Consider the following 12394-nt stretch of genomic DNA (forward strand, 5'->3'; position numbering starts at 1 on the left):
CCACTGTGTAGATTGGATTTGAGGACAGCTGAGTAGCTGGGGCATGAATTATGTGGGCCTTTTGACCATAGAGTGTCACAGCCCTGTAAAGCTAACAGCAGGGGGCAGAGTGGTAGTTAATGAGAAGTGAAGACAGTTGTCAGACTTCAGTGATCAGCTCCTAGGGTATGGTTTCCTTATTAAAGAAAGATGCTGATAGCGTTTCAGTTCTTTCCCGTCGTTTGAATGCACTGGGACCTTCATATTCTAAATCCTTCTGTTGTATTTATTCCGTCTGCATATTTCTGATTCATTGCCTTTGTGCTAACGTTTTTCTTGTAACCGTTACTTCCGGTTGCTAGCTGTTTTACTAATTAACTAATCAGGCGACTTAAACATTTACATTAAGTATATTTTTAAAACCACCGAAATATGTTTTCTTTGGTGGCCTCATTCTTAATAACTAAACAGTAGAGGAGTTTAAGGGCAAGGAGATCCAACCAGTCCATTCTAAAGGAGATCAGTCCTGGGTGTTCATTGGAAGGACGGATGCTGAAGCTGAAACTCCAATACTTTGGCCACCTCATGCAACGAGTTGACTCATTGGAAAAGATTGATGCTGGGAGGGATTGGGGGCGGGAGGAGACGGGGACGACAGAGGATGAGATGGCTGGATGGCATCACTGACTCGATGGAGGTGAGTGTGAGTGAACTCCGGGAGTTGGTGATGGACAGGGAGGCCTGGCGTGCTGTGGTTCATGGGGTCGCGGAGAGTCGGACACGACTGAGCGACGGAACTGAACTGAACTGAACTGGTGGCTCAGACACTAAAGAATCTGCCTGCAGTGCAAGAGATGAAGGTTCGATCCCTGGGTTGGGAAGATCCTCTGGAGAAGGAAATGGCAATCCATTCGCGTATTCGTGACTGGAAAATCCCATGGACAGAGGAGCCTGGCTGGCTATAGCCCATGGGGTCGCAAAGGGTTGGACACGGCTGAGGGACCAACGCTTTCATTTTTCACTTTCAGGAGAGTTTAAACATGTGTTGTAGATATTTTACAATTTTATATTTTATCATAGATAAATTCTCATTTATTAAGTCTTTTTAAATTCTTATTTATTAACTGAATCTGTGTTTAAAATAATTGTTCAAAACCTATCCAAAGTGATCCATGTGAAGTGTTTGGAATTAGGCAGGGATAAAGGGAGAGAGCCAGTAAATGAAGACAAATTATTTTTTTTATTAGCTAGAAAATGTTATGTTCCATCATGATGCATTTTTAAAAGTATGTAGAAAAGAAGTACATATTTTCCCCTTGTTAGTGTTACTAGAGATCCAGATATAAAAGCATCCTGTCAGAATCTGCAGAATTTCAAAAGGATTGGTGAGTTTGTATTGAAGTTCTCAGTGTTCAGAAACATTAAAGCCTGACCAGTAAGTAGCACATGCTATTGCTTGCTTTCCGTAATGTTGTTACGGTTTTCTCCAGGCATTGTGAGAAGAACTCGCCTGTCAATGCTGGAAATGCAAGACTCCAGTTCCGTCCCTGGGTCTGGAAGGTTCCCTGAAATAGGAAATGGCAACCCGCTCCAGTATTCTTGCCTGGGAAATCCCATGGACAGAGGAGCCTGGCGGGCTACAGTCCGTGGGGTCGCAAAAGAGTGGAACGCAACTGAGCGACTGAGCACCACAGCACAGCGACAGCAACGCTGTGAGATATGAAGCTACGCTTCTGCTTCACTGAAAGGGCCTGCCTTTCAGCCTTTTAGCGTTAATTGATCTGGGTGAATTGTTTTAGCCTTTTATGGTCAGTGCTGCTTTGGAGCAGATAGAAAGGGAAGAAAATAAAGCATTTTTAAGACCCCCACATTCCCAGTGACTGAGATTCCTTCAAAGAAAAAATGTTTCTGTGGCAAGAGCTGAGCAAACGTCTATATCAGAGTGCCTTCCAAAAGATGAATTGAGCCTTTAAGTATTTTAAAAATAACTCAGAAGGGAGACGCAGAGCGGAGCTGTGGTGGACGCTCTTCCAGGTATCCGCTCCGTCAATTCTGCGTAATGCTTTGGAAGCAGAGGAACAAGTCGTGTGAATCGTTTTTTCAGCAAGCTGCATATGCACCCTCCTCTCCTACTTCTGTTCTCTGGAGCGGCCAATTTATGCAGTGCATTTGTGAGACTCCAAGAACAAAGACCAACTTCCCCAAAGGTTATGCGCACTCTTCAATTTTACAAATGCAAAAAAAAAATTTTTTTAAGTCACATTGTCGCATGGAGATAATGAAGTGCCCTGGGCTCTCGAGGCTCCTCGAGGCTCCTCGAGGAGCCTCAGAAAGGATGTCCGCTGCGTGTCACTTTTATTCCAAGATTCTGAAAGTGGACGCAGACAATTGCTCTTTTATAAGTAATTTTATTTTTATCTTTGTTCTTTGCCCGAGGGCTTTCTCTGGATGTGGCGGGTGGGGCCGCTGTCTGCCTGCAGTGGGAGGGCTTCTCAGGGCCGTGGCTCTCCTGCTGCAGAGCGCGGCTCTCCGCGCGGGCTTCAGTGGCTGTGGCTCCAGCACTCTGGAGCACAGGCTCTGCAGTTGTGGGGCGCGGGTTTAGTTGCTCCAGGGCCTGCGGGATCGTCCCGGACCAGGGATCGAACCTGTCTCCTGTATTGGCAGGCGCATTCTCAGCCACGGTGAACAGCCAGGGAAGCCCCTAGGCCATTAATGCTTGACAAGCCTGGACAGTAGTGATGAGCAGGGAGACCGCGGAAGATGGGGGGCTGATGGGAGGATGCGGCGGCTGCTTCGCTCCGGGAGCGTCTTTTCTGCTTGAGCAGACCGGTGTCCCGCTGATGGCCTGGGGTCGAGCCCCGGCTGCAGGCTCGGGCCGTGCAGCTCGGTGCGGCCGGGAAGAACCACCTGTTCCCTGCAGCCGGGAGTGGGAAAAGGTCGGCCGGGGACAGCGCACCAGTCCCTGGCACTCGCGGGCCTGTTTGGTTGTGCTGCGGGGAGACGCGGGCCTCTCGTGTGACGCCCGAGGCCGGCGCGCCGGGAGCTCCAGGGCTCAGAAGGAGCCCCGTGTGTGTGCTCGGCTGCTGGGTTTTTTTTCCCCCTCAAATGTTTACACGGGTTTGTTTATTCTTCGAGGCGCCAGGGGTGCCTTGCGGGCCAACTATTTCCCCTTACGACGTAGGTAGAGGCAGTGTTTGTGTTTAGCACGTTCGTAGCTGCCTGACAAATAATCAGAGGTGGAAATCCGCGGGTTTCAGGGAACACAGATCCTTTCCAGGTTTCCTGCCTTTCCCAGACATCTGACCCGAGGGAGCGCTGAGCTGGGCCGGCGAGCGGCCGCACCTGCTCCCCCACAGGCCCGTGTGCAGGGGCACAGCCCTGCTGAAACTTGTTGCTCCTGCATTCCAGACCGAGGACACAGGGCTCGGATGTGAACACGCTCACCCTCGCCTGCTGCCCCTGTTACGTAAGAGCTGGAAATGCGCCGGTGTGCCTGTGTGTAAGCCACCAGTAGGATGGGGCTGGTCCAGAACCCAGCCTTGATACAGTTCCCGCCAAAAACAGAACCTTGTAGACTCCGGATTTTAGGCAGAAAGCTGCTTTTGCCCATTTTGCTAAAGCTTGGTACCCCATTATGAGATCACAGAGGAAAGTGAGACAGGAGAATGTTTGAGATCCTCCACCCTTACCCCTTGGGCTTCCCAGGTGGCTCAGGCGTAAAGAACGCGCCTGCCAATGCAGGAGACACAGGAGACGTGGGTTTGATCCCTGGGTCGGGCAGATCCCCTGGAGGAGGGCATGGCAACCCACTCCAGTATTCTTGCCTGGAGGATCCCATGGACAGAGGAGCCTGGCGGGCTACAGTCGACGGGTCGCAAAGAGTTGGACACGACTGAAGCAACTGAGCGTGCATGCACCCTTGTCTGGGAGACCCGAGTGCAGAAAATCAGGGCTGGTTTTAAAGTTTTCATTTCTTGTTAGCTCAGCTGGTGAGATGTTGCTTTGTGTCTCTGAGTGCTCAGAGGCCAGCTGGCTTATTCAGACACAGCCAACAATCACAGGCACCTCATTCTGTGACTTCATTTAACTGGCAGGGAAAAAAAAGAAGGGGAGGATGAAAATGCCAGAACCTAAACGGGGACTACAAGAGTGCTTTAGGTCAGCTAGTGTGAGGTTTTTGTTATATGGACTGTAGCTGGCCAGGCTCCTCTGTCCATGGGATTCTCCAGGCAGGGATACTGGAGTGGGTTGCCGTTCCCTTCTCCAGGGGATCTTCCCGACCCAGGGATCAAACCCGGGTCTCCTGCATTGCAGGCAGGTTCTTTACTGCCCGAGCCACCTATGGAGGGAAACACCCCTGACTGAACCACAGCTCTGTGGTGGACAGCCGCTCCAAGACAAACCAAGCTGACACGTTTTCCCAAATACGTGGCATGTCTTTCACTCTCAGAAGAGCCGTCATCTGGATGGGGAATCACAGGATCTCCCAGTCTGTCTCTGTGAGCAGCGGCCCCGAGTTTGCAGTCGCTCCTGCCAACCTTCGGAGGCATCTCACCTCCTCTCCTCCGCCCAGAGACCCTGGTTCACCGGCAGCAAATCCAGTCAGAGAAAAGCACCTGGAGGCCGTGCACAGGACCCAGACTTCTTTCCATATCCACTGATAAACTCTGGTCCAACCTCCAGTCCATCACCCAAAAGAACCTGTCTCCCTCTTGAAGTTGCCAGAGCTGTCCTGTTTAATTACCAAGGGTTTTTTGTTGTTGTTATTGCTGTTTGCTTTTTCTTTTAAAGACTTTTCTAGGTGGACCCTCTTTTAGGGGGCGGGAGGTGGCAGGAAGGGTTCTTTATTGAGTCGGCCAGACCAACAACCAGAATAGCACAGCAGCAGGAGCTCTCCCCACACCTGGAAGGTGGGCGCCATTTTTAAAGTCTGTGTTGAATTTGTCACAACATTACTTCTGCTTTATGCTCTGGTTTTTTGGCCCGTAGGCACACAGGATCTTAACTCTCCCAGCAGGAAGTGAACCCAGACCCCCTGCACTGGAAGGCCAAGCGCTCACCCCTGGACCGCCGGGGCGTCCCTAATTAGCAAGTTCCATCACGTCTCTTCTGCTTGGGTCCCTCGGTGGCCTCAGGTCCCACTTAGAATAAAAGCCCGGGTCCTTACGGCGACCCCAGAGTAGCCCTACGAGGTGCGCCCCACCCGCCAGCCCCAGCTGACCACCGCCTGTCACTGTTCCAGCCACACTGACGGCTGCTGCGACTCGAACACCCTGCCCGTCCTGCCTCGGGGCCTCCTGGCAGCTCCTTGTCTCCGCAGCCTCTCCACCTGGCTTCCTCTTGCTTCTCAAGGCTGCATTCTGAGATCCACTTCACAGCGAAAGCGTCTCTGACCACCCAGTTTCAAATCACACCCTTAGTTCATCTCCTCTGATTCTGTTTTATTTTTTTACCGTAGCCTTTATCACTATCTGAGATCCTCAAATTGTACCCATTTATTAATTGGTTCCCTTCCTGATTTATTGCATGTCTCTTGGAATTCGTTTGTGGGTTCCTCCAGGGCAGGGAGATTTTCCTGTGTGGTTTGCTGTCCTACACTTAGTGCATTTAGCAGTTTTTCTCAGAAATCCACAGTGTGTGCGTGCTCAATTGTATCTGACTCTCTGCAACCCCACGGACTGTAGCCCCCCAGACTCCTCGTCCATGGGATTTTTCCATTCAAGAATACTGAAACAGGTTGCTATTTCCTTCTCCAAGGGATCTTCCCCACCCAGAGATCAAACCCCCGTCTCCTGCATTCCCAGGTGTATTCTTTATGACTGAGCCACCTGGGAAGCCCAGGAAACATGTAGAAGGCACAGGATAAATACTGAATGGACGCAACATTGAGTGTGTTGAACACTTACTTTCCTCTGGGCCCAGGGATGAACACCAAGTATAGCAAAGTGAGTGCAGTACTTATCCTGCCCTCGAGAAGCTTACCATCTGCTTAGCATGTCCGCAGTCCTACTGATGAACGGTGTCGGTTGCAACCACGAGCCAACCCCTACGATGAGCTTGAAATTCCAACCATAGCCCCACACGTAGAACCCACCGAATGGTTTAGTAGACTCTCATTCAGTAGGTTTGCAGTGGGTATAGTTGCTTTTACAAAGAATTCAGTAATAAAATCTCTCACCTATGCAAAAAAGAGAGAGAGGGAGACGTTTGCAGTCTCGTAGGGGACACGTGTGTGTAAGTCAGCACCGCGGAGGGAGAGGCTGAGGGAAGAGAAGAACCCCGCGACGAGACAGGAATCCAGGGGCTGGCGGAGCAGAGAGGTCGTGTGGGGGCTTCCCGGGCGCTCCAGTGGTTGAGACCTCAGCTTCCAATGCGAAGGATGCAGGTTCCATCCCTGGTCAGAGAACGAAGAGCCCACATGCCGCACAGCCCCCCCAAAAGAAAAAGACAAAACATAAAAGCAATATTGTAGCGAATTCAACAAAGATTTTAAAAACGGTCCACACCAAAAGTATCTTTAAAAGATTGCAGTGTGTTGACTGGAAGTGGGGGGAGTGAAGAGTTAATACTTAAAGTGGTCTTTCCTCCCGCTCAGATGGAATCTATTGTCTGCATAGCTGCTGCAGCGCAAATAAAGCATGAATTGCTACGCAAACCTTCTCACACACCAGCGACTGCTCGCCACTGCACACCTTCTGGAACGCTCACTCTTCACCCTGGTAGGTGAGGCTGGTGCTAATCCCTGCCTGCCCTGACCTGTCCCTCTGTCCTCCACCAGGGCTTCCCTGGAGGCTCAGACAGTAAAGAATCCACCTGCAATGTTGGAGACATGGGTTCGATCCCCAGGTTGGGAAGATCCCCTGGAGGAGGACATAGCAACCCACTCCAGTTGTCTTGCCTGGAGAATCCTGTGGACAGAGGAGCCTGGCGGGCTACAGTCTGTGGGGTCTCAAAGAGTCAGACATGACTTAGCGACTGAGCACGGCCTAGCACACCCTCCAAAGAGCCCTTCCTGCTAACCAGGCAAAATGTGTCCTCAACCCCTGCAGTCTTTCCCTCGCTCCTGGAATGCCCTGCCTGCAAGTTTCAAGGTTACACTGAGAGGGAACCCCCTCTGTGAATGCTTCCTGGATGTCACCTTCCATCTAGGTGACTTGTCACATCCAAGGTCAGGAGCAGCTGCATCAGACAACTCAGAAGATAATGCATTCCTGAAGGGATTGAACATGGTAGGGAGGTTTGGAAAGCGATACCAAAAAATAAATGCCGTCAAGACTGCGTGAACTTTGAGTCACTGTAGTCTGAGGTACCCTTTCCCGGAGCAAAGAAGTGACAGACCTGTCGTGTGCGTGCATGCATGCTCAGTCGCTTCGGTCGTGTCTGATGTTTTTTGACCCCATGGACTATAGCCCGCCAGGCTTCTCTGTCCTTGGGATTCTCCAGGCAAGAAGACTGGACTGGGTTGCCATGCCCTCCTCCAGGGGATCTTCCCGACCCAGGAATCAAACCTGCATCTTTTATGTCTTCTGCATTGGCAGAAAGGTTCTGCACCAGACCTGTCATGGATCAGTGTAAACAAGGACACAAACAGGATTGGAGCCTGAACAATAAAGGAAGAGGAAGATTGGGATACATCAGATCAAGATGTGTCTCACATTGGCCAGCAGTTTAATCTCAGAAGTTCTGGAATTAAGTTCTGGGCTGTACTATGCTCTTCCTACACATGGGCTTCCCTGGTGACTCAGTGGTAAAGAGACCAGCTGTCTGTGGAGGAGACGTGGATTTGATCCCTGGGTGGGGAAGATCCCCTGGAGAAGGATATGGCAACCTACTCCAGTGTTCTTGCCTGGAGACTCCCATGGACAGAGGAGCCTGGTGGGCTACAGTCCTTGGGGTCACAGAGTCAGACATGACTGAGTGACTGAACAACGAACAACAAATATGTTTTTTGAAATCAGTCTGGCTACCCCAACTTGCTTCTAGCTTACACACTCAAATGCATGAGTATATTTATCTTCTTCTTTTTTAATATATGTATTTTATTGAAGGATAGTTGACAATGTTCCAGTTTTATATATACACATATATTATTTTTCAGATTATTTTCTGTGGTAGGTTATTGCAAGATGTTGACTACAGTTCCCTGTGTCATACAGTAAACCTTTGTTGCTTGTTGTGTATTTATTTATTTTTAATTAGAATCTAGGATTCTCTTCATACTAAGTCCAACAAGTGGAGTCAAAATGCCATAAACTTTTTAGCTAGGCAAAAATTCATAAGTTTTCTTATATATATTATATTATAGGGACTATATATATATAAATGACGATATATGTATGTTGTTTGCTCTTTCTGCGATGTACTGAGATACCTAAGTCTGACCTGCTGACATCATCAGTTCTGGATAATTCTCAGCCGTTCTCTCTTCGAATTGGCCTCTGCGTCTTCTCTCTTCTATAACTAATCAAACATACAGAGTTCTCCACCTTTCTTAAGCTCTTTTCTGTATTTTCCATTTCTTTTTTTTTTTTTACTATGTATTAAAATTCTGGATAAATGCTTCAGTCTCCCCATGAACTAATTCTTCTACTTTGCGTTATCTGCTTCTTCACACATCTGTTGAGCTTTTGATTTTTTTTCTTGTTTTTATTTTTTGACCTCACTGTGCAGCTCATGGGATCTTAGTTTCTTGAGCAGCGATCCAGCCTCGGCTCTCAGCAACAAAATCAGCAAAAGTCTTCACCACTGGACCACCAGGGAATTCACTACTAAGCTTTTAGTTCCAGCCATTATATATATATTTTTTATTTTGAGACATGCCACTTGGTTCTTTTTCAGAACTGCAAGGTCATGCTTTTACTTGCCTGTTGCCTGCAAATATTTTCCAAGTGTGTCATTTATTCCTTTAAATGCTGTGGATGTTTGTCTTATAAGCTGTATCTGGCTATTTGTGGGGCTGTTTCTGCTGGATATCTTTCATGTTTCCTTGTTACCTTGGGTCTTGGTTATTGTTGATGGAACACTGGTCTTGTCTTTGAAAACCTTGGTGGGCATTCTCCGGGGCCTCTCAGGATGGTGGCCTTCTAAAGAGATTTGCCAGGACCCGAGAGTGTTTTACCAACTGGGAAACACCTCAAACTGACCTGAAGGCTTGGGGCTCGTTAGTGCATCTGAGCTATGTGTGTCCAGGGTGCAGATCAGCCTTTATTTCCATCACCTACAATTAATTATGTAAATATCTCATATTTGTTTTGCTATATTACTTTTTAAAAATTATCCATGCTGGGATTTCCCTCGTGGTCCAATGGTTAAAACTCTGTGCTTCCAATTCAGGGTGCCTGGGTTTGATCCCTGATCGGGAACTAAGATCCCACATGCCTCACGGCACAGTGAAAAAGTAAAAATAAGTAATAGGAAGAACAATAAAATAACCTTTAAAATTATCCATGCTATTTTGAAATAAGTTAGACAAGAAAAATGTAAATATGTGAGTATTCTAAAACTTTTGTTGTCAACCTTCATCAATGTTCTATACATCATTGATGCACAGGAAACCTTTTTTGCATATAGACAAAATATGGATGATGGATGAGTAGATTGAAAGATAAAATTACTTTTGTAAAGATGGTAACCGTAAATGTTGTTGTCATTAAAATAGTAGATTTTATTGACTCTAGTATAAGAAAAATAAAAGGAAGTGAGATTGAAGGAATTTTTGGACTTCACATCTCTTTACCACAAGGAAACAAACTCATTTCCTGAAATATATCTCTAAGGTTTTTTTTTAAAGCACAGGTGTGAGTTTTAAAAATATTACGATATTAGAGACATGATGCCTTTTTAAAGGGGCTTCCCCTATGGCTCAGCAGGTAAGGAACCCACCTACAATACAGGAGAATCAAGAGGCTGGTTCGATCCCTGGTCGGGAAGGGCCCCAGAGGAGAAACTGGCAGCTTACTCCAGTGTTCTTGCCTGGGAAACCCCACAAACAGAGGGGCCTGGCGGGCTACGTCCGTAGGGTTGCGGAGTCGGACACGACTGAGCCACCAACGCTTCCAGCCTTCTGGTGGTTTTCCGCGGTCGATAAGACTCGCTTTGTATTGCGTTTTCCAGCCGTGTGTCTTCTAGGGGCTCTGTGCCCCTTGCGAGCTGTAAGCCTCCTCCCTTGGGAGGACGTTTGCAGTTAGGAAGCAGCCAAAGGCTGTGGGAGGCGGGGGCGCCTCTGTCTCGCCTGATGCAGTGCGGTAACCTCTCGACTTTTTCCCGCCGCGCGTCACACCTGGACCCTTCCCCTAGCTGCAGAGCGTGGCCCTGGAGCCTTCGTCCCCAGGTGAGGCTCCCCATTCCTTCTTCTCATCTCACTCCCTCGCCCTGCACAGCCGTGCGATAGCGGGATTTACGCAAGATATACATGTTCGGCCCCTCAGATGACCAAAGTGTATTTCTCACACGTATTTGTCCTCCATTCACAATGCCCGGCTCGCCGCTGCCCCTGACCCTTGGACGCAGCATCCTCAGTGACAAGAGAAACGGCGGCGCTTTTGTCATAATGTTCAGTGTCTTGTCCTCGGTTCCTGCCAAACTTTCAGAGGCGTAAACGTGGAACTGCTGTCTTGTTATTCACAGCAAGCCTCTTTCAGGGGGACTGGGTTTATGTTAACCAGGTGACTTTTGGAAAGCACCTCAGGATGGAAGCTGGTTGCCAGGGGAACCAACGGGCCCACTCCCTGATTTCTGGGGAGGGAGGAGGAAGTTCGATCACCCATGACCCAATATGTGATCAACTGTGCCTGTGTATGAAGCCTCCATAAGAAGCCAAAGAAAGGAGGAGCTTAGGGGGGCTTCCAGGTGGCAGAGCAGAATGTTTGCTTGTATCACTAGGCTCCAGCCTCCGGAGGGCAGCTGCCCCTCTGCCCAAGGCCTCGCCCTGTGTGTCACAGGCCTTCCCCTGACTGCTGACTCAGTCCTTTGATATCCTTTGCAATAAACCAGTAACCTCGTGAGCCAATGGACTTCTAGTGTTCTGTGCGCCGCTGTAGCAAATTAATGGAACCCCGGGGGGAGGATGTGGAAACCTCTGATTGATAGCCGGTTGGTCCGAAGCCCGGGTGATCAGCGGGGCTTGCAGTTGGCACCTGAAGTGGAAGACGGTCTTGGGGCATGGAGCCCTCCCTCTCTGGAGTCCCATGGACTCTCACGCTGTCTCCAGGAAGGTACAGGTACAGGCAGACCACAGAGGTCATGCAGGTCCAATTCCAGATCACCACAATAAATCGGTTATCACAGGTAAGAGAGTCACACGGATGTTTGGTTTCCCATCAAAGGCTGTATTTATACCGTAGTTTATTAAGTGTGCAATAGTTTAAAAAGTTACTGTCGTTCAGTCGCTAAGTCGTGTCCAACTCTTACAAACCCCATGGCCAGTAGCCCACCAGGCCCCTTTGTCCACGGGATTCTCCAGACAAGAATACTGGAGTGGGTTGCCATTTCCGTCTCCAGGGGATCGTCCCGACCCAGGGATCGAACCCACATCTCCTGCATTGGTAGATGGATTCTTTACCATGGAGCCACATGGGAAGCCCTTAAAAAGTACATGCCTTAATCTAAAAATACTTTATTGTTATTTAAGATTGTGACCAATCATCAGAGCCTTCAGCAAGTCATCATCTTTTTGCAATAGTAACAGCAAAGATCACTGATCACAGATCAGCCTAACAAATATTACAATAATGAAGAACTTTGAAATACTGTGAGAATGACCAAAATGTGGCACAGACACACACTGAGCAAATGCTGCTGGAAACATGGTGCCAAAGGACTTGCTGGATGCAGGATCACCAACAACCTACAATTTGTAGAAAATAATAAAGGGAGGTGTGCCTGTACTGTCAGGACTGGCCCTCGCCGTCGTACCCCTGGCTGGTACCCTGAGTGCTGCCAGGTGACGGGGACCCCCGCCCCCACCCACTCACTGGGATTGGGCGCAGAACCCAAAAGAAACTGTTTTACTAATCCTCAGAGAAAAAACTAAAGTGAACCAACTCCACTTGATCCAGGTTTAGGGGTGGGGGAGACTTTTCAGGATGGTTTTATGGCTACAGGGGGCTGGGTGCGGAAGCCCGGGAGGTAAACTAAATGCTTCTCTCTGTTACGTGCAGCTGAGTCACTTCAGTCCTGTGGCTCTGTGACCCCAGGGACTGCAGCCTGCCTGGCTCCTCTCTCCAAGGGATTCTCCAGGCAAGGACGCTGAAGTGGGTTGCTGTTTCCTCCTCCAGGGGATCTTCCCGACCTGGGGACTGAGCCCTGCATCTCCCATCTCCTGCACTGGCAGCCGGGTTCTTTAGCACTCACTCAGCCTTCTTGTTGGCTGTTTTGAATTATCCTCCCCCATCCCCACCATGGTGGTCCGTTTAAA

The 12394-nt window shown here is 49.0% G+C and overlaps 1 long non-coding RNA gene across 2 annotated transcripts; it reads left to right on the top strand.

Moving 5' to 3' along the window:
• Positions 1 to 2284: 2284 nt before the first annotated feature.
• Positions 2285 to 9687, top strand: LOC129544773 (uncharacterized). 2 transcript variants are annotated; one of them, XR_008683531.2, is made up of 2 exons: positions 2285 to 2381; positions 6575 to 9687. It is a non-coding gene; the product is annotated as an uncharacterized LOC129544773 (long non-coding RNA). The 2 variants fall into 2 exon arrangements; XR_016035590.1 differs by lacking the exon at positions 2285 to 2381 and adding an exon at positions 2398 to 3445.
• The last annotated feature ends 2707 nt before the right edge of the window (positions 9688 to 12394 follow it).

Source organism: Moschus berezovskii, chromosome 20, assembly GCF_049115385.1.
Source record: "Moschus berezovskii isolate FMDL1 chromosome 20, NW_MosBer_1.0, whole genome shotgun sequence".
Lineage (NCBI taxonomy): Eukaryota > Metazoa > Chordata > Mammalia > Artiodactyla > Moschidae > Moschus > Moschus berezovskii.